Source organism: Callithrix jacchus, chromosome 9 (genome assembly GCF_049354715.1).
Source record: "Callithrix jacchus isolate 240 chromosome 9, calJac240_pri, whole genome shotgun sequence".
NCBI lineage: Eukaryota > Metazoa > Chordata > Mammalia > Primates > Cebidae > Callithrix > Callithrix jacchus.
The window spans coordinates 100280626-100302551 of record NC_133510.1 but is presented as its reverse complement, the minus strand read 5'-3'; the positions used below and the strand labels follow the sequence as shown (position 1 = coordinate 100302551).

Below are 21926 nucleotides of genomic sequence, written 5' to 3'. Positions count from 1 at the left end.
CCCCAACCTAGCAAGTCAGGCCAATATTCAAGTCCAGGAAATACAGAGAACACCACAGAGATATTCATCAAGAAGAGCAACCCCAAGGCACATAATCGTCAGATTGACCAGGGTTGAAATGAAGAAGAAAATGCTAAGGGTAGCCACAGAGAAAGGTTGGGTCACCCACAAAGGGAAGCCCATCAGACTCACAGCAGATCTCTCGGCAGAAACCCTACAAGCCAGAAGAGAGTGGGGGCCAATATACAACATCCTTAAAGTGAAGAACTTTCAACCCAGAATTTCATATCCAGCCAAACTGAGCTTCATAAGTGAAGGAAAAATAAAATCCTTTGCGAACAAGCAAGTACTCAGAGATTTTGTCACCACCAGGCCTGCTTTACAAGAGCTCCTGAAAGAGGCACTACACATAGAAAGGAACAACCAGCACCAGTCACTCCAAAAACATACCAAATGGTAAAGAGCATCAACAAAATGAAGAATCTGCATCAACTAATGGGCAAAACAGCCAGCTAATATCAAAATGGCAGTATCAAATTTACACATAACAATATTGACCCTAAATGTAAATGGGCTAAATGAACCAATCAAAAGACACAAACTTGCAAATAGGATAAAAAGCCAAAACTCATCGGTGTGCTGTACCCAGGAAACCCATCTCACATGCAAGGATACACAAAGTCTCAAAATAAAGGGATGGAGGAAGATTTACCAAGCAAAAGGAGAGCAAAAAAAAGCAGGAGTTGCAATTCTCTTCTCTGATAAAATAGACTTTAAAGCAACAAAGATCAAAAGAGACAAAGCAGGACATTACATAATGGTAAAATGATCGATACAACAAGAAGAGCTAACGATCCTAAATATATACGGACCCAATACAGGAGCACCCAGATACATAAGGCAAGTTCTTAATGACTTACAAAGAGACTTAGACTCCCACACAATAGTAGTGGGAGACTTTAACACTCCACTGTCAATATTAGACAGATCAACCAGACAGAAAATTAACAAGGATATCCAGGACCTGAACTCAGACCTGGAACAAGCAAACCCGATAGACATTTACAGAACTCTCCACCCCAAATCCACAGAATATACATTCTTCTCAGCACCACATCACACCTACTCTAAAACTGACCACATAATTGGAAGTAAAGCACTCCTCAGCAAATGCAAAAGAACAGAAATTATAACAAACAGGCTCTCAGACCACAGTGCAATCAAATTAGAACTCAGAATTCAGAAACTAACTCAGAACCACACAGCTTCATGGAAACTGAACAACTGGCTCTTGAATGATGACTGGATAAAGAATGAAATGAAGGCAGAAATAAAGAAGTTCTTCAAAACCAACGAAAATGAAGAAACAACATACCAGAATCTCTGGGACACATTTAAAGCAGTCTCTAGAGGAAAATATATAGCAATAAGTGCCCACATGAGAAGAGTGGAGAGATCCAAAATTGACACCCTAACATCAAAATTGAAAGAGCTAGAGGAGCAAGATCAAAAAAACTCAAAACCTAGCAGAAGACAAGAAATTACTAAGATCAGAGCAGAAATGAAGGAGATAGAGACACGAAAAACCCTTCAAAAAATCAATAAATCCAGAAGCTGGTTTTCCAAAAAGTTCAACAAAATAGACAGATCACTAGCCAGATTAATTTAAAAAAAGAGAGAGAATAACCAAATAGATGCAATAAAAAATGATAAAGGGGAAATCACCACAGATTCCACAGAAATTCAAACCATCATCAGAGAATATTACAAACAACTCTATGCACATAAGCTAGTAAACCTGGAAGAAATGGATAAATTCCTAGACACTTGCATCCTCCCAAGTCTAAACCAGGAAGAAGTTGAAACCATGAATAGACCAATAACAAGATCTGAAGTTGAGGCAGCAATTAAGAGCCTACCACACACAAAAAGCCTGGGTCCAGATGGGTTCACAGCCGAATTCTACCAGACACACAAAGAGGAACTGTTACCATACCTCCTGAGACTATTCCAAATAATCTAAAAAGAGGGAATCCTTCCCAAATCATTTTATGAGACCAACATCATTCTGATACCAAAACCCAGCACAGACTCAACAAGAAAAGAAAACTTCAAGCCAATATCCATGATGAACATAGACGCAAAAATCTTCAATAAAATACTGGCAAGCTGATTGCAGCAGCACATCAAAAAGCTTAGCCACCACGATCAAGTAGGATTCATCCCGGGGATGCAAGGCTGGTTCAACATACGCAAGTCTATAACTGTAATTCACCACATCAACAGAACCAAAAACAAAAACCACATGATTATCTCAACTGATGCAGAGAAGGCCTTTGACAAAATTCAACAGCCCTTCATGCTAAAAAGCCTCAATAAACTCAGTATTGACGGAACATATCTCAAAATAATAAAAGCTATTTATGACAAACCAACAGCCAATATCATAGTGAATGGGCAACAACTGGAAGCATTCCCTTTGAAATCTGGCACTAGACAAGGATGCCCTCTCTCACCACTCCTATTCAATATAGTACTGGAAGTTCTAGCCAAGAAAAAGAAATAAAGGATATTCAGGCAAGAAAAAGAAATAAAGGATATTCAAATAGGAAAGGAGGAAGCCAAATTGCCTCTATTTGCAGACGACATGATAGTATATCTAGAAGACCCCATTGTCTCAGCCCAAAATCTCCTGAAACTGATAAGCAACTTCAGCAAAGTCTCAGGATACAAAATAAACATGCAAAAATCACAAGCATTCCTATACACTAATAACAGACTGAAAGAGAGCCAAATCAAGAACGAACTGCCATTCACAATTGCTACAAAGTGAATAAAATACCTAGGAATACAACTCACAAGTAAAGTAAAGGACCTCTTCAAGGAGAACTACAAATCACTGCTCAACAAAATAAGAGAGGACACAAACAGATGGAGAAGCATTCCATGTTCATGGTTAGGAAGAATCAATATCGTGAAAATGGCCATACTGCCCAAAGTAATTTACAGATTCAACGCTATCCCCATCAAGCTACCAATGAGGAAGAAGAATTAGAAAAAACTACCTTAAACTTCATATGGAACCAAAAGAGAGCCCGCATAGCCAAGTCAATTCTAAGTAAAAGGAAAACAGTGGGAGGCATCAGACTACCAGGCTTCAAACTATACTACAAGGCTACAGTAATCAAAACAGCATGGTATGGTATGGTACCAAAACAGAAATATAGACCAATGGAACAGAACAGAGGCATCAGAGGCAACACAACATATCTACAACCATACAATCTTTGATAAACCTGACAAAAACAAGCAATGGGGAAACGATTCCCTGTTTAATAAATGGTGTTGGGAAAACTAGCTAGCTATGTGCAGAAAGCAGAAACTGGACCCCTTCCTGACACCTTACACTCAGATTAACTCCAGATGGATTAAAGACTTAAACATAAGACCTAACACCATAAAAACCCTAGAAGAAAATCTAGGCAAAACCATTCAGGATATAGGAGTAGGTAAGGACTTCATGACCAAAACACCAAAAGCATTGGCAACAAAAGCCAAAATAGACAAATGGGACCTAATCAAACTCCACAGCTTCTGCATGGCAAAAGAAACAGCCATTAGAGTGAATCGGCAACCAACAGAATGGGAAAAAATTTTTGCAGTTTACCCATCTGACAAAGGGCTGATATCCAGAATTTATAAAGAACTCAAACAGACTTACAAGAAAAAACAAACAAACCCATTCAAAAGTGGGCAAAGGATATGAACAGACACTTTACAAAAGAAGACATACATGAGGCCAACAAACATACGAAAAAATGCTCATCATCAGTGGTCATTAGAGAAATGCAAATCAAAACTACATTGAGATACCATCTCACACCAATTAGAATGGCAATCGTTAAAAAAAATCTGGAGACAACAGATGCTGGAGAGGATGTGGAGGAATAGGAACACTTTTACACTGTTGGTGGGAGTGTAAATTAGTTCAACCAATGTGATAGACAGTGTGGCAATTCCTCAAGGACCTAGAAATGGAAATTCCATTTGACCCAGCAATCCCATTACTGGGTATATATCCAAAGGACTATAAATCGTTCTACTATAAGGACACATGCACACAAATGTTCATTGCAGCACTGTTTACAATAGCAAAGACCTGGAATCAACCCAAATGCCCATCGATGATAGACTGGACAGGGAAAATGTGGCACATATACACCATGGAATATTATGCAGCTATCAAAAATGATGAGTTTGTGTCCTTTGTAGGGACATGGATGAACCTGGAGACCATCATTCTCAGCAAACTGACACAGGAACAGAAAATGAAATACCACATGCTCTCACTCATAGGCGGGTGTTGAACAGTGAGAACACATGGACACAGGGAGGGGAGCACTATACACTGGGGTCTGTTGAGGGGAATAGGGGAGGGACAGCGGGGGGTGGGGAGTTGGGGAGAGAGAGCATCAGGAAAAATGCCGGGTATAGGTGAAGGGGAGGAAGGCTGCAAATCACACTGCCATGTGTGTACCTATGCAACTATCTTGCATGTTCTTCACATGTACTCCAAAACCTAAAATGCAATAATAAAAAAATAAAAATAAATTTTAAAAAAAGAATGTAGAATCAATAGAAATTTAATTACAGTGAGATTAAGAAGCTAGGACGTATTCAGGAAGAATGATTCCCATGTTTCTGGCCCAGGCAGCCAGGAGCATGATAATGACATTTGCCCAGATAGGAAACATGGTAGAACTGAAAAGAAAGAGAGAAGATCATAGATTCCTATTTTGATATGTTGAGTTCTAAGTGTCTGATGGAAATTTGGCTGGATACAAAAGTTGTCTGTTGGATATTCATGTTTTAGAAAGAGAATGGTAAGAGCTGATTTCTGGGGTTTTTTTCCAGAGTCTTCTCTATGCAGCCACAACTCCAAACAAAGCTACTCTGGCTCCCTGCAACCAGCTCTGAGTTGCAAAAAGTAGCAAAGACACTCAAAGCACCAGTAAAGGAAAAACTGTTTTTCTATACTCACAACGCTTCAGACCCCAAATCTGTGGGCTTTCCATACCAAGCAATTCTCCAATTTTCTCAATGTCCTACACTTTAACTCAACTCCGACACTAATTACCTGGAGTTGGTGCAGACTTCACAGATTAAGGGCTCAGTCCCACAAGACTGTCCCCCACTTGAGAAATCAATTACAAGCCCCAGGTTGTCACCTATACTTCTGACCAATTGGCTATAAATCAGGGATTCCTATAACCCTTTCTCATGGTGAGTACTTTGCTATAACTGCTCACAAACATCAGGGAAATATTTACTTAAATTTACTGATTTATTGTTAAAATAAAAAACCCTAGACAAATTTAATCGAGCAAAGAATGATTCATGAATTGGGCAGTCCCCAAACCAGAAAAGGTTCAGAGGCTCCAGCAGCACACAATAGAAGATTTATAGACAGAAAAAGGAAAGTGACGTATACAAAATGGAAGTGAGTTACAGAAATAGCCAGATTGGCTACAGCTCAATGTTTGCATTATTTGAACCTGGTTTGAACAGTTGGCCACCTCTGATTTGCCAAAACTCAGTGATTGGCACAAGAGTGGAGTACAGTTAGTTTACACATCCAGTTAGGTTACAATTTACTAAGTACAGAGAAAAATTTAGGCTGAACTTAAAATACGCGAGGCAGCTTTAGGCTAAAGCTTTCATGTCTCTGCTTGTTCCATCTCTCCTTGGCCTCCTCCTGAAATCTTTCTCATCTCTGACCCATCTTCACTTAGCAAATACAAACACACAAGTGTTAGTTGCATGTTATCGAATAATATCTTCCCCTTCCCACAAGACTCTTACAATCATTATGCTCTGAAAGACCTCTGAATATTTATGAAATATATATTCATTAGATGAATGTATATCCTATTCTCTCACTAGACTTCAAGTTCCTTGAAGGCAGGAAATATGTTTTATTACACATTTTTTGTTTACATGTATTCCTCACAGTATCTATTCAGTAAAATTTATTAAATGAGTTAAATATTGTATGTTAGATATATTTTTATTGACTTATTAAGTATATTCTAAGTACTAAACATGGTAGAGGCCTATGCTTGTGTGTTTGTTTATTTTGTAACAGAAAATGTCGCAATAAGAAGACTAACGCTCTCAGAGATTGCTGTTGTGTGGAATACCTAAAATAGAATTTCTCTTTCTTTATTCCTTGTGTTCTCTTCCTGCTTTGTTTTTCTTCGTAGCATTTTCCACTCTCTGGCACTTCATTTATGTACAATGTGATTTATCACTTGTCTTTTTCCTTGAGAAGTGGACTTGTTAATGCTTAATAAATATTTTTGAATGAACTCATTTATATTTGAGCATGAATGCATGGTCAAGTCAGGAGTGTCTGTCAACTAAAAATAAAAATATTTACATACTGAAGTGGAATATGAATATATAACTGCAGAATGGTGAACAGTCAATCTTAGTGATTTTGGTTTTTTTCTTGGGTATCATGAGGCTGGCCTTGGGTAGAGGTTCTTCAACTTCATTTGTAGTATCAGAGTCCCTTTCTCAAAATCAAATGTTATATAAAACCATGGCAACCCTGTTGAAGTACTGTCTGCCTAGAGGAAGAGTGACTTTTCTGGCTTGCACAAAGGCTCCATGTGCACTAGCCCTGGCCCTTAAAGCACTCACTTTAACTTCATAAAGGATATCGCAAAGAATACAAACAGTTAAGTGAAAGGGTACATAAGGCGATAGTATGGGGGAGGAGTGCAGAGCTTCCACGCCTTCCTGAGGCATGCCACTCTCTCAGCACCTCAGTGTGTTTACCCATCTGGAAGTTCTCCAAACCCCACTGCTTAGGGTTTTTATGGAAGGTCCTCATGTAGTTGATTAAACATTGGTCATTAATGATTTACCTCAATCCCCAGGTTTTTCCCCCGCACTGAGGGCTGGAAAATGGGGCTGAAAGTTTGAACCCTCTAATCACACAGTTGGTTCCTCTGCCAACTGGTCCCCATCCTCCAAGTGTCACCTTATTAACATAAACTCAGATGTGGTTGGAAAGCACATATCATAAATAACAAAGAATGCTGCCCTCACCCCATCCCTCAGGAAATTCCAAGGGGAGACTAAACATATATTTATTATTAGATCACCACCATACAAGAGGACCAAGTGGTGAAGGGGAATGAAAGATGAGAAGGCCAAGCATGTGAGTATGTGCAAGAGTTGTGGCTTACCCGCATTCATTCATTCAATGAGCTGAGAAGAGGCAATGCAGAGAAGCTTTGCTGTATCTTTGGCACACAGATAGCCAGTGGAGAAGCCCAGATGATTGATATCCACTTCCTGCCCTGAGAACTTAACAGTCTGGTCACGGGACTCTGTTGGTTTCCTTCATGTTGACATACCTTTCCAAGGTAAAGGAAACTTGGGCCTTCTAATTTAGATAAATTTCTGGACAGAGACATTTCTGAGGATATAGTTTTAATATTATGAAGAGAACTGATAAATGCTAACATCATCCTCTGAATGGATAAGGTTGATAAATGCCATCTTAAAACATGACTAGGAGACCAGAATATGCTACTAAAGCTGTCCTCACAGAATGAACAAGAATTCTGGACAGAAATAAAGTTAATTAAGCATTTATCAGGCTACACTTGGCCTGCTTCCTTGTAACCAAAAGTCATGGAGCATCAGATACTACTTGCATCCCCATTGTTTCTGTATACAGAATTTCCGATGTTAGAATCATAGGCTTTTTTTCAAAATTGTTTAAGATACGTTTCAGATTCTGAGTTTTAGCTGATCACAACCATTTTGAAGAACCCCAAAAGAAAAACCAACTACATGAGAATTTAGTTTATTCATCTCCCTACCTCATGGCTTCACCCTATGCTCTTTGACCAATAACCATCTCCCCTCTTTGGCCCTCTCCAAAACCCTTGAGAACCCTAACCCCAAACTCCTCAGGGAGATGGATTTGAGGTTTCCTCTCATCTCGTCATTCAATGGCCCTTCAATTAAACCTCTTTCTCTGCTGCAGCCTGGTATCTCAGCATAATCATATTGACTTGCTGCATGCATCCATAACAGACCTTTTACTGTTATACTACCCAAACTATACCTCCTTGGCATGAGGACTATTTTGAGCTGGTTATTTAGAGAAACTGCAGACACACACACAAGAAGGCTGAAATGAAGAGTAAAAGTTACCAGAGGGTAAGAAATTTACATCTATTAAGGAAATCTCCATTTGTAAGGGTGTTTCCCTTTCTCCATCAGGAAGAGAAGGATGACTAAATCACTAGAAACTCCCATCAATGGAAAAAGCATCAGTTTAAATCTGCATAACAAACCTTACTCTTGTTTAAAATGTTTTTTTCCTGGCCACTTCCCTATAACCAGGACATTCCCCCAAACTCTTGTTTCAAGGGATGATCATATTTAAGCCTGACATTTAATACAACTCTTTGAGATCTAATCTTTATAGTTAGTTACTCTTAGAGAATTTATTCTTTGAGATTTTCCTGTGCATCTCCCATATATACAGAATATACATGTTATTAAACTTCTGTTTATTTTTCTCTCATTAATCTGTCTTTTGTAACAGAGTCTTGACTAAAAATTTATGAGGACAGAGAGAAAATTACTTTCCTCTCTGTTACAGTCAATTATAAATGGACTAAGAAATATACTCTTACCAGGAGTCACACATACACACACACACACGCACACGCGCGCGCGCACGCACACACACACACACACACACACAGAGTAACGTTTCAATTAACAACAGGGATATGTTCTGAGAAATGCATCATTAGGTGATGATGTCACTGTGTGAACATCAGAGTGTACTTACACAAACCTAAATTGTATAGCCTACTTGTTACACACCTCAGCTATATGGTATTGCCTGTAATACGGGCTACAGACCTGTATTGCATGTTACGGCACTGAATACTATAGGCAATCATAAATAATGGTATTTGTGTATCTAAACATAGAAACGGTACAGTAAAAACACAACATGGTATGAAAGATATAAAATGGTATACAGGTACCTGTACAGGTTCATGAATGAAGCTTGCAGGATCGGAAGCTGTTTTGGGTGAGTCAATGAGTGAGTGGTGAGTGAAGATAAAGGCCTAGAACTTTGCTGTATACTCCTACAGACTCTAAACATTGTACACTTAGGCTACACTCTATTAAAAATATTTTTTCTTCAATAATAAGTTAACTGTAGCTTACTGTAACTTTGTTACTTTATAAATGTCTTAATTTTATTAATTTCTTTACTTTTTAAATAATAGCTTAAAATGTAAACACACTGTATAGCTGTTCAAAACTATTTTCTTTCTTTATATCCTCATTCTATAAACTTTTTTTTTTAATGTAAAAGAGTATTTTAAATCCTGTCCTTGGGAACTATAAGGATTATACATGATTTGGAAATGAGACTGTACCAAATGATGGCCAAAGAAGAGTCATCCATTCTACTCCTTCTCTTTTGTCTGGTCACTCAGAAATATATTATCAGGTCTGATTGTTGTTGCTTGTCACCTCACATTATTTTTATCCATGTGTTCATCATAGTCTATTTTCCCTTCCACATAAATTTGAAATCCCTTTCTCACATACTGGTATGCCACATCTCTGAGGCCTGGCCAGAATACTGATATTCTGTGCCACGTTGTCTTTTGACTGACATCGCTCATTTGGTAAACTTCACTTGCCCCTGATCGCCACATCTCATTTGTTGCTAGAGAAAATATTGTGACTGGATTTTTTTCCTTCCACCTGTCTCAAGACAGGATCCTGATCCACTCGCCCAGGTAACTGCACACGATTCAGGGATCTTTCAAGAACCAAACTGGCAGCTGTTTTGGATGCATGTCTTACAAACTGATGAAGTACCTGTAATACAGGTCTTCGAAACATGCCTCCTATTTTCTTTTCTTACCGTCTAATCTTTAGGCTGTTCCTGATGCTCTAACCTGTTTTTAATTTTTTTTTTTAATTTTTCAACTCTTTTGTTAAAAACTGGTACAGAAACTCACACATTAGCCTAGGTCTACACAAGGTCAGGATCATCTAGGTGTCACCAGACAATAGAATTTTTCAGCTCCATTATCTTCTTATGGAACCACCATTCTATATTCAGTCTTTAACCAAAATGTCATTATATGTTACATGACAGTACATTTACATTATAGCCATTGAGCTAAGGAGTTTCATTTTGAAGGCTCATGAAATACTATACACCTTTGAACAACTCAAGACTATCTTGACACTATAGTTCCAGTCAAAGACATAGCCACTAATTTACACAATACAGTACTTTCCAATCAGAGAATTATTAAGTGGAATGAATTTATATTATGTGCAATGTTTGTGTTACAAAACACCAGGGGTTTGATCTGCTGCTGGCTACACAGAAAGCCAATTACTGAGACAAGCATTGCCAAGGAAAAAGGTTTTCATTGGGTGCTTCAGCCAAGGAGATGTGAGCTCAGCCTCAAATCCATCTCCATTTCCCTGACTAACTAAAACCATGGGTCTATATAGCAGCCAGGAAAAGTAACAACGCATAAGAAAACAGGAACTTGGGAGGGGCAAGAAAGCAATCATGGTGAATGAGAGGTCCAGCATCTGGTGCAGTCATCTAGTTTCAGTGCTTTGATACTTTATGTGAGAGGCCTAAAAGTCATTTCCTTAGGAAGGAACTCAGATAAAACAAAAATAGGTTTCAAGATTTTTAAGACCTTAAGGGTCAATTTCTATATTTATCCAAAAACAACTGTCTATGGGACTATTGAGCCCATTTCATTTGGTTAAATGCCAAACACTTTTCTTTGCATTCTTACGAAGTGGTGAAGAGATTCCATCTTCTATGACGTTCCATTGTGCTGTGTATTATCTCTGTATTACACTCTCTCATGTTCAGGCTTGATTTTGCCCTAAAAGTTTTTATGTGTCTTTACTTCATTTGTACATGCAACTTGAAAGCAAGATACACTGCACTCCTAGAAGGTTGTTTGCCTAGAAATTGACCACCTGACTTCTACCATATTCAAAAGACCCCCTCTCTTTCCCTACCCATCCTTCTTCTCTTGCTTCATTACATTACATATTTTATATATAAATGGTATTTATTTCAACTTGTTTTTTAGTTACAGGAACTTGTCTATATATATATATTGCCCAATCGGTAATATTTTTAAACCTGTGAATATTGTTTGGACATTTTGGGTTGGGTGGAACAGATCACAATTTTTTTCCAGTTAATATTAATGGAAAATGGTTCTTTAATAGCTGTTCACTTAGCAACAGAGTTTTCAGAAACAAATTTTTAAATGAGAGATAGGGGTTTTTGGTTTATCCTTTTAGTGTTTCTTTTTTGCAAATATAAGCAAATAACTACTTCTAATTAAATAAAATTATGTCAACAACCTCGTCTTTTTTTTTGGTTTTTGGGTTTTCTTAAGTTGAAAATTACCTCCTGATTCCTCCTCATAGTGCTCCTTTTGTAGGTACTGTTAGATTTCACTTGAAAACTCCTGCTCATCTGCCCCAGAGGTTCTACCTCTCTAAATCGTTTCTCCTTTGCTGGGGGGGATCGTAGCAGCAGGGCAGCAATAACAGGGCTAAACATGCTCCTCTGGATTGTCAGTAGATTCAATTTTCTCTGTCCAGCCCCCAGCTAAGCTGAGTGACAGAAAAGCCATGCCAAGACAGGAGGCCAGACTCTCAAATGCTTGAGCATTTAATGACTGACAGCGGGAGTCCTGCTGTGTGAAGGGAAGTGGCATACAGAGGAAGCAGGGATGTGGAGAGAGAAGGAGAAGGTTCTGCAATGCAGCAGGAAAGTGGTGAGGAGAAGCATCTGGAAGAGGATACATATGGATACGCACACACACACAGAGCACTCGCAAGAAATTAATTAATGCATGGTGCTCACAATTATTTGCTAGGGCAGGATCTTAGTGTCAGATTTGCACCAAGCCCATGAGACAATGTGAAACTAAATCCTAATCTGCCTTATTTCTGGGATATACTTTTAAAGATATTTTCCCTTTCATTGGATCCCTAAACCAAGTAATTCTAGTAATAAACCCATTAAAAAAGGAGGGGGTGCACTTATTCAAACCTCAAAATGGAGCATAATAGCTCAAATGTAGTATTAGTTTTACAAACAAGCTTTGTTTTATATGAAATATACTTATTCAAATAGGTCTCAGAGAAGAGCTATGACATTCTTTCAAACTTGATCAGTGGTAAAGTGAAGGTTAAACAGGCTCTCTTTAGGATTCAGAGATGACAGTCGAACAGAATAACAAAACACAGACCAGTGTTACTAAAGGACATATTCTCCCACAGCTCATCCTACCAAGAAATTAAAGGCATAGAAACAAATTCTGTAATAGAGACATAAAAATCCAGAAATCTGTATTATCATTGATGTAATTAATGCTACTTATACCTGATTAAAATGTAACAGAAGGGCTTGTCAATAACAAATATTTCTCAATCCTTAAAAACAGCTAATGAGAATTTCTATTTGTTCCAACTTTGTAGTATAAAAAATTTTGAACATACAAGTGATTGAAAGAATTAGGATAATTAATATCCATGTACCTACTACCTATATTCAACAATTCTTAATATTCTTCCACACTTGCTTTACCTGCAAATAAATATGTAGATGATTCCAACTTAAAATGGTTCAGCTTACACAATTTTTTGACTTTATGATGGTGCAAAAGTGATATGGATTCAACAGACTCCTCAACTGACAATGGTGTTGAGTCTAGACAAATCCAACATAAATTGAAAATATCCTAAATTGAAAATGAACTTTCAACTTAGGATATTTTCAACTACTGATAGAATTATCTGAATGTAACCCCACTGTTAAGTCGGGGAGCACCTATATATAGTCTCTTTTTTGCCAAGCCATTATATATTAAGTTGCAGATAACATAACACTTTATCCCTAGATACCTCAGCAAGTATCTCTTAAAAAAAAAAAAAAAGAAAGAAAAAGTAGTACTCCTATAATTCTGCCCAATTATACAATCATTACTTTAAAAATGTACAATAATTTTATTATAATGTGTATCACCCAGTGCATATTTGATCTCCCTTGGGAACCAAAATGTCTTTTAAAACTGTTTATTCTTTCTTCTTTTTTAACAAGGATATAATCAAAGTTCTCATATTGCATCTGTTCTGTCCCTTTAGTCTGTTTATTTTAAAATGGTTCACTCACCTTTATGTTTTTCTCATGACATTGACCTTTCAAACGATCTAATGATCTTTTTGGTACAATATTTCACATTCTAGATTTGACTTAATGTTTGCTAATAGTTTTAACTAATTTCCCCAGATCCTTTATTTACTGTAAACTGGAAGTTAGAGCTAAATGCTTGATTAGGTTCAGGTTAAATATTTGAGTCAAGAATACTTTTATAAGGGATATTGGATGTTCATACTGAATAGTCATGAAGACACCTAAGGTTAGGCTGTCCCAATAGTTTGTTTATTACCCTTGCCACAGCTCCTAATTATACAAGTATGTCCTCCCTTTGCAATTAGCAATTAACCTGTGTCTTGATCCTTTGGAAATATTTGAATATCACATACACCAAAAACTTTTCACTCAATGGGTTTCATAACCACTTATGATCCTTGTTTAAATCAGGAATTTCAGAAGATGGCTGACCACTAGCAGCTCAGGCTTGTAGCTCCCAGTGAAAGCGCAGAGAACGAGAGGACACCACACTTTCAGACGAATCTTTCTTGCACAAGGACCAGGAGATTCCCAGCGGAGGAGCCTCACGAGTCGCCAGCACGACTCTTGCAGACGGTTTTGCGGTTTTGCTGGTGCCCAGGCGCGGCGGTTCTTGGTACAGAGTAAACGGGACTGGTTCCCCTTTTGGTCAACATTTGGAGCTGATTGAAGAAGGGACTCAGAAGGGAAGCCAGAAGGGAGACTCCCAGACAGAAAAGCACCAAGAATCTTGATGCCACTGTTTTAGCCAGCGCAGTGGTTTGCTCACATTTCGGCCCTGGGAATTAACAAGTTGGACGTCCACTAAGAGACGTAATTTGAAAGTTGGTAATTACAAAGACGACAGGTGGATAAATTTACAATGATGGGAAGAAACCAGCATAAAAAGGCTGAGAATACTCAAAATCAGAATGCCTCTCCCTCTACAGAGGATCACAGTTCCTCATCAACAGAGGAACAAGGCCTGCTGGAAAATGAGTGCATTCCAATAACAGAATGAGGCTTCAGAAGATGGATAATAAGAAACTTCTGTGAGTTTAAAGAACATGTTCTAGCCCAATGTAAAGAAACTAAGAACTTTGAAAAAAGATTTGACGAAATCCTAATGAGAATAGACAATTTAGAGAGGAATATAAGTGAATTAAGAATACTATACGAGAACTCCGAGAAGTATGCACAGGTTTTAACACTTGAATTGATCAAGCAGAAGAAAGGATATCAGAGGTTGAAGACCACCTTAATGAAATGAAACAAGAAGACAAGATTAGAGAAGAAAAAGTAAAAAGGAATGAGCAAAGTCTCCAAGAAATATGGGACTATGTGAAAAGACCTAATTTATGTTTGATAGGTGTACCTGAATGTCATGAAGAGAATGAATCCAAGCTGGAAAGTATTCTTCAGGATATTATTCAGAAAAACTTCCCTAACCTAGTACGTTGGGACAATACTCATCTCCAGGTAATACAGAGAACACCACAAAGATATTCCTCAAGTAGAGCAACCCCAAGACACATAAGTGTTAGATTCACCAGGGTTGAAATAAAAGAGAAAATTCTAAGGGCAGCTAGAGAGAAAGGTCAGGTTACCCATAAAGGGAAGCCTATCAGACTTACAGCAGATCTCTCAGCAGAAACCCTACAAGCTAGAAGAGAGTGGGGGTTAATATTCAATATCCTCAAAGAAAAGAATTTTCAACCCAGAATCTTATATCCAGCCAAATTAAGCTTTATAAATGAAGGAAAAATAAAATTTTTCATGAATAAGCAAGCACTCAGAGATTTCATCACCACCAGGCCTGCTTTACAAGAGCTTCTGAAAGAAGCACTACACACAGAAAGGAACAAACAGTATCAGTCATCCCAAAAACTTACCAAAAGATAAAGAGTATCTCCATAATGAAGTATTTATATCAACTAATGGGCAAAATAGCCAGCCAGCATTAAATGGCAATATTAAACTCACAAACATCAATATTAATCCTGAATTTAAATGGATTAAATACCCCAATCAAAGACACAGACACGCAAACTGAATTAAAAAGTCAAAACACATCAGCACTCTGTATCCAGATCCATCTCATAAGCAAGGACAACAAAGACTCAAAACAAAAGGTTGGAGGAAGACTCACCAATCAAATGGAGAGGAAAGAAAAACAAAACAAACAAACAAACAAACAAAAAAACAGGAGTCGTAACTTTCATCTCTGACAAAATTGACTACAATAGTAACCAAGACTAAAAGAAACAAAGAAGGACATTACATAATGATAAAAAATCAATGCAATAATAGGAGTCAATGATCATAAATATATATGTACCCAATACAGGGGCACCCAGATATATAAGACAAGTTTTCAATGACTTGTAAAGAGACTTGGACTCCCACACTAATAGCGGGAGACTTTGACACCACATTGTTAATATTCGACGGATCAATGAGATATAAAATTAACAGAGACATTTATGATTTGAACTCAGGCCTGGAACAAGTAAACTCAGTGAATATTTATAGAATTCTACACCCCACGTCCACAGAACATACATTGTTTTTTAGTATCACATTACACCTATTTTGAAAGTGACCACATAAATGGAAGCAAATCACGCTTCAGCACTTGCATAGCATTTCACAGATTTAAACGAAATATTGGTTGGCTGTTTGTCTGTTATTTTCTTTCCTTATTCCTTCCTGTCTCTGATGTTAAGCACAATCATCAGCATAAAAGAGGTTTTTGATACCTATTTCTAGATTGCATTCCAGCCTTGGCAATAGAGCAAGACTCCTGTTCTCTCTCCCCTTTTTCTCTTTCTCTTTCTTACTTTCTTTAAAAAGAAAAAATCTCCTAGACTATAAATTCTGTGAAAACATGCTTGCACTATTAGCCACTCTATCCCCTCAATCCCTTACATTGTAGTAAGGCTCATTAAATATTTGTCAGTGTTTACTAAAAATTGTTTAGAAAAAAAAAAAAGAATTTCATTGGAGGCTGAAGAATGGTGAAAAAAAATGCCATCATTTTTCTACATTTATTTGTCCATGTGTGATATAGGAATAGTGTTCAGTTTCAGTTGTTGTTGATGTTTTGATAAAAAAATAGGTTTTTCTCAACAGTAAGGGATGAACTATAGTTCTAAAAACATAAATTCTTGATTTCCTTTTTAGTCACATTTTACTTTTTACTTTTAAATTTTTATTTATTTTTATTTACTTATTTTAGATTCAGGAGGTATGCATACAGGTTTGCCACAGGAGCATATTGCATGATGCTGAGGTTGGACTTGTAATGACCTCATTTCCTAAATAGTCACAATAGTACCCAGTGGGTAGTTTTTCAACCCCTGGACCCCTCCCTCTACTACTTTTAAAATCCCCAATATCTATTGCTCCTTATCTTCATGTCTATGTATACCCAGTGTTTAACTCCCACTTATAAGTGAGAACCCATGGTACTCGGTTTACTGTTTCTGCATTAATTCACATAGGATAATGGCCTCCAGCTGCATCGTGTTGCTGCAAAGGATATATTTCATTGTATTTTAGAGCTGTGCAGTATTCCATGGTTACATGTGCATTTTATTTATTGAATCTACATTGATGGGTATCTGTGTTGATTCTGTGTCATTGCTATTGTGAATAGTGCTGTGATAAACATAAAACTGCAGGTGTCTTTTTGGTAGAACGATTTATTTTCCTTTGGGTATTTACCAAGTAATAGGATTGCTGGGTCCAACCTGCTTTTCATAGGGGCTGAACTAATTTGCAATCCCACCAGCAGTGTATAAGCATTCCCTTTCCTCTGCAACCTCACTCACATCTGTTATTTTTTGACTTTTTAGTAATAGCCATTCTGACCCGTGTAAGATGGTATCTAATGGTGGTTTCAATATGCATCTCTCTAGTGATTAGAATGTTGAACATTTTTTCATATGTATGTGTTGGCTACATGTATGTCTTCTTTCGAGACATGTCTGTTCATATCCTTTCCCCAATTTTTAATGGGGTTGTTTTATTCTGGTTTATTTATTTAAATTCCTTACTGCTTTTGAATATGAATCTTTTGTCAGATGCAGAGTTTGCAAATATTGTCTCTCATTCTATAGGTTGTTGGTTTACTCTGTTGATAGTTTCTTTTGTTGCATAGAAGCTTCCTAGTTTACTCAGGTCCCAATTGTCAATTTTTTGTTTTGGTTACATTTGCTTTTGAGGACTTGGTCATAAATTTTTTGCCTGGGCCAATGTAGAGAAGAGTATTTCCTAAGTTTTGTCCTAGAATGTTTATAGTTTGAAATCTTACATTTAAGTATTTAATTCATCTTGAGTTAATTTTTGTATATGGTCAGAGATAGGGGTCCATCTTCATTCTTCTTCATATGGTTAGCCAGTTTTCTCAGCATCATTTATTGAAGAGTGTGTCTTTCCCCCATTGTTTATTTTTGTTGGCCTTATTGAAGAGCAGTTGATTGCTGGTGTGTGGCTTTATTTCAGTAGTTGCTTTCTGTTCCATTGGCTTATCTATTTTTGAAATGGTACCATGCTGTTTTGGTTACTGTAGACTTGTAATATAGTTGGAAGTCAGGTATTGTGATGCCTCTGGCTTTGTTCTTTTTGCTTAAGTTTGCTTTGGCTATTTTTTCAGTTCCATATGAATTTTAAAATGGTTTTTCTAATTCTGTGAAAAATGATGTTGATCATTTGATAGGAATAGCATTGAGTCTGTAGATTGCCATAGGCAGTATGGGCATTTTAATGATATTGATTCTTCCAATCCATGCACATGGAATGCTTTTCCATTTGTTAGCATTGTCTATGATTTCTTTCAGCAGTGTTTTGCATTACTCCTTACAGAGCTATTTCACCTCCCTGGTTAGATGTATTCCTAGCTACCTTTAGGATTTTTTTGTTCAAGTCAACCTTAGATAGTCTGATGACTATTGCGTTGGAAATGGTTATCTTGTATAGCACCTTGTAGGAGTTCTCTGGATTTCTTTTATCTGCATGTTGACCTCTCTAGCAAGATTAAGAACATTTTTCTAAATTATATCCTCAAATATGTTTTCCAATTTGCTTACTTTCTCTTCTCTCTCAGGAATAACAACCCTGTGATGGGAGACAGCCTAAAAAAATTCTAGCACCAACTGCTGAGGCACTCTCCACACTCACTACTCCATTCTGGGTGTGGGAACCCTTTCCTTTTTTCCAGAGCAAGCACTTCAGTCTCTAACATGAGGCTAAAATGCCTGCTGTGACAGCCTGCCAGGTCACCAAACAATGTCAGACTTTGCATGAGCCCGTATTTAAAATGATGTTCTCCTCTCATTGAGGGGAGAAAAGTGCCTGTAGCTTTTCCCAGTGTCTTGCCATCTCTCCTTCTTGAAATCTCTCCTAAGTTAGCTGTAGGGCTTGAAACAGAGTGCTTGTCCTTTTTCTGGGATACATGAATCCCTAGGACAAAGATGAGTCCTAAAAGGAGACTGCCTCTCTCATGTACTGGGGCTTTACTCACACTTATCAGCTGAATGCTATCACTGGGGCTGCTTGATCACCTTCTCCTCTCAGGGCTCTGGGTTGTCCTTTGCTATTCCAGTGAATAGCCAGAGAAATAGCAGACGTTATTGAGACATTTGGGCTCAGACACCAATACCTAAGTATGGTGTTTGGGCATACTGAGTACTTTGAATCAAAGGACATTAAAAAGGCCTCAGAAGGAAACTGCCTTCCTTTTTCCTGCTCCCCTTTCTCCACCAAGGCAGGTCATAGAAACTAGAGTTCCTTTCCCCCAACATGGGCCATAGAAGCTAGAACCCCTCTCCCCAGAAACTAGACGTAAATCATATAGATAATACTCTAAACTTTCCCTACCATTCTGTATAGGAGTTGGCCACAAAGACATTCTGTGACCTATATTGTCTGATAGTAGGGCATATGACCTTCATTTCAGACAGGGCCCTGCCTTTTGCGTGGGAAGAAGGGATGCCACAGAGAGACCAAGAAGTATCTGAACAGGAAGACCTTGCTTGGTATCCTGTCCTGGTCTACTATCATTAGGTCATACTCTTTTTGTCCAATCACATTTCTCTACAGCTGTCATTCCACATCGAAACTAAACATGAAAACGGACAGTTTTCCTGGGTGGGTCTTCACTTCTGAAGGCTTTTGTGTCATGTAAAACTGTGTTTAAATAAAGTGGTTATGCTTTTCTCTTGTTAATCTGTGTTTCTTTTATAGGAGTGCCATTTGTAACCCTTATGGTAGGTGGAGAAAGATATCACACCTTTCTACCCCTTTAGATATCTTCTTTTATTTACCCATTCTGCTCTACCGCCTCTGCTGGCACTCTCTCCCAGACACCTGCATTCCCTTTCCCCAACATACAAAGTGTTCAACTCTAAGAGTTATCTGGACTAAATTGCAGGACACTCGGTATGCTCAAGCTACCAAATTGGTCCATGAATCATCTTTGTATGCGCAGGTTGTTCCTAGTTGATGGCAGCTGTGCACTGCTAATGGCCTCCCAAGCATCAGAGCTGCTAGTGTAGCAATTATTTGCATTAATCAAAGGCTTCAAGCAAATCTCCCACTTTTGGCTGAATAGTAAAAGTATATATTCATGCTGTGCCCAAATGAGGGATTTCACAAAAAAAGGGATATTTTGGGCACATGTTGCTACTATGGAATTCAGTTTCTAACCAATGTCTCCTTCATAGAAGGTCAATTTTGCTGGAGGTTATTATCTGTATACAAGCTTACTTAACAAATGAGAATGTGGTAGTTGAAGTGCACAGAATACTCGCTAATTAATCAATATTCGAATGGGCTGAATCCGACTATTATATCCATTCCAACTCTAGAGGGCTCTCTAAGTGTGGAAATGAGAGCTAATCAGCATAGACACACACCTGTTTGAATAGTTCCAGGTGGGATTTAAATGAATCATTCTCAGCCTTGCATCTGGAGGTGATACTGTGGACAGTGGCATGAAACCCAGAGAAGTGAAGCTACTTTCATCCTGACAGTGTGGATGGCATCGTGTCCATTTTCCAGAGGCTCCAGGGTTCCCAAATAGGACTTCTGAGAGAACATTACCAGTGCAGCCACATGAGTCCTCCCTGTCATCCTCAGTGGAGAGAAGACATTGAAATGTACCTCAGTACACCAGAACAGACTTGGAAATCTGAAAGACACTACAAAAGAGGCTTTGAAAACTTAAGAAGACTCCCGTCAAGCCCACTCAATTTCTCTGAGGTCAAACTAAATTTAAATTCTTTTTAACTATCCAACTAGAGAGAAAAGAAAGGAGAGACTGAAAATTTCTCAATCAGTAAATGGTGACTTGTTTTTTATGTGCTGTAGGAATATTAGAATAATGAGAAGGAAATTCTACAGCAATCAAATGTTAAGAAGCCCACCACACTGAGGCAATATTCATTGAGGAACACAGTGGATAAACTGCAGGAAAGAAAGACTCAGCCAAGCTTGGAGAAATCCCTGTCCTCCAGAGGCCTCCGCCTATGTGCCCCGAGTTTTCTAGCCTATCAGTAGTCAACTTGGGTTATTGCTTTAAATTTCACTTCATTTTTTTCCTAAAATAATAAGAACTTACATTTTAATGAAAGGATCATTATCATATTCAAGCATATTCTCTCCCACAGGACTTTATTCTTTGCATATTTATGATTCTGCTAGGCTAAAGCTGAAAGAAATTTACAATGAACAAAGGAAAGGAAGATGTTGACTTCTAAGAAGACTGTCATAAAATGCCATTTGTAATTTTTGTTTGTTGCTTGTCCTGTCCACATCCACTCAACTTTTGTCTGGTAAATATACCCCAGTCTTCCTCTGGTGAACCACCTTCTCCCTCACTGTCAATGCCTTTGTTAGAATTGATCATGTTCTTGATTCCAAGGGAGGGCATGTGATTCAGGCCCAACCAAGGAAAGCATCGCATGTCCCTGAGCCATGATGGTAACTTTGCAAATGAACATGTGACCCAACTGGGCCAATAAGTGCTCATTCACACTGCTCAGGAAAACAGGGATTCCTTTTTGCCTTGAATTTGAATGTGGAGAGTTTTGTCCTGGGGTTGTATGCAGCCATCAATGAAAACACAATGGAGAAAATCTGACTCCAGAAATTAAGAGAGAACCAGCTCTGCATTAAGCCTTAGATTTTGCAGTTAAATGAGCCTCTGAGTTCTATTTTTTCACTTATGCCCATTTGAATGGGCTTTTTGTGCATCCTTACCTGAGTAGACTGACCCAAAGAGATTCCAATTGTATTGCATATTTCATCCTCCAAAGAAGGAAATACCATGTCTTAGTCTGTATTCAGGCTTCAATAACAAAATACCATTGGGTAATGTTTAAACAACAAAAATTATTTCTTATAGTTCTAGAGGCTGGGAAGTCCAAGTTCAAGACACTGGCAGAAAGTGTCTGGTGAGGGCCGATTTTCTCATAAACAGCACCTTCTATCTGTGTCCTTACATGGTGAAAGGGTTAAGGGGTCTTTCAGTTCTTTTTTATAAGGGCACTAATCCCATTTATGAGGACTCTGCCCCTCTGCCTTAATAACCGAATCACCTCTTGATACTATCACATTGAGGGTTAGGATT

General features: G+C 38.0%; 1 pseudogene; it reads right to left on the bottom strand.

Moving 5' to 3' along the window:
• Window positions 1-9336: 9336 nt before the first annotated feature.
• Window positions 9337-10336, bottom strand: LOC100385846 (single-stranded DNA-binding protein, mitochondrial pseudogene; annotated as a pseudogene).
• Window positions 10337-21926: the final 11590 nt, after the last annotated feature.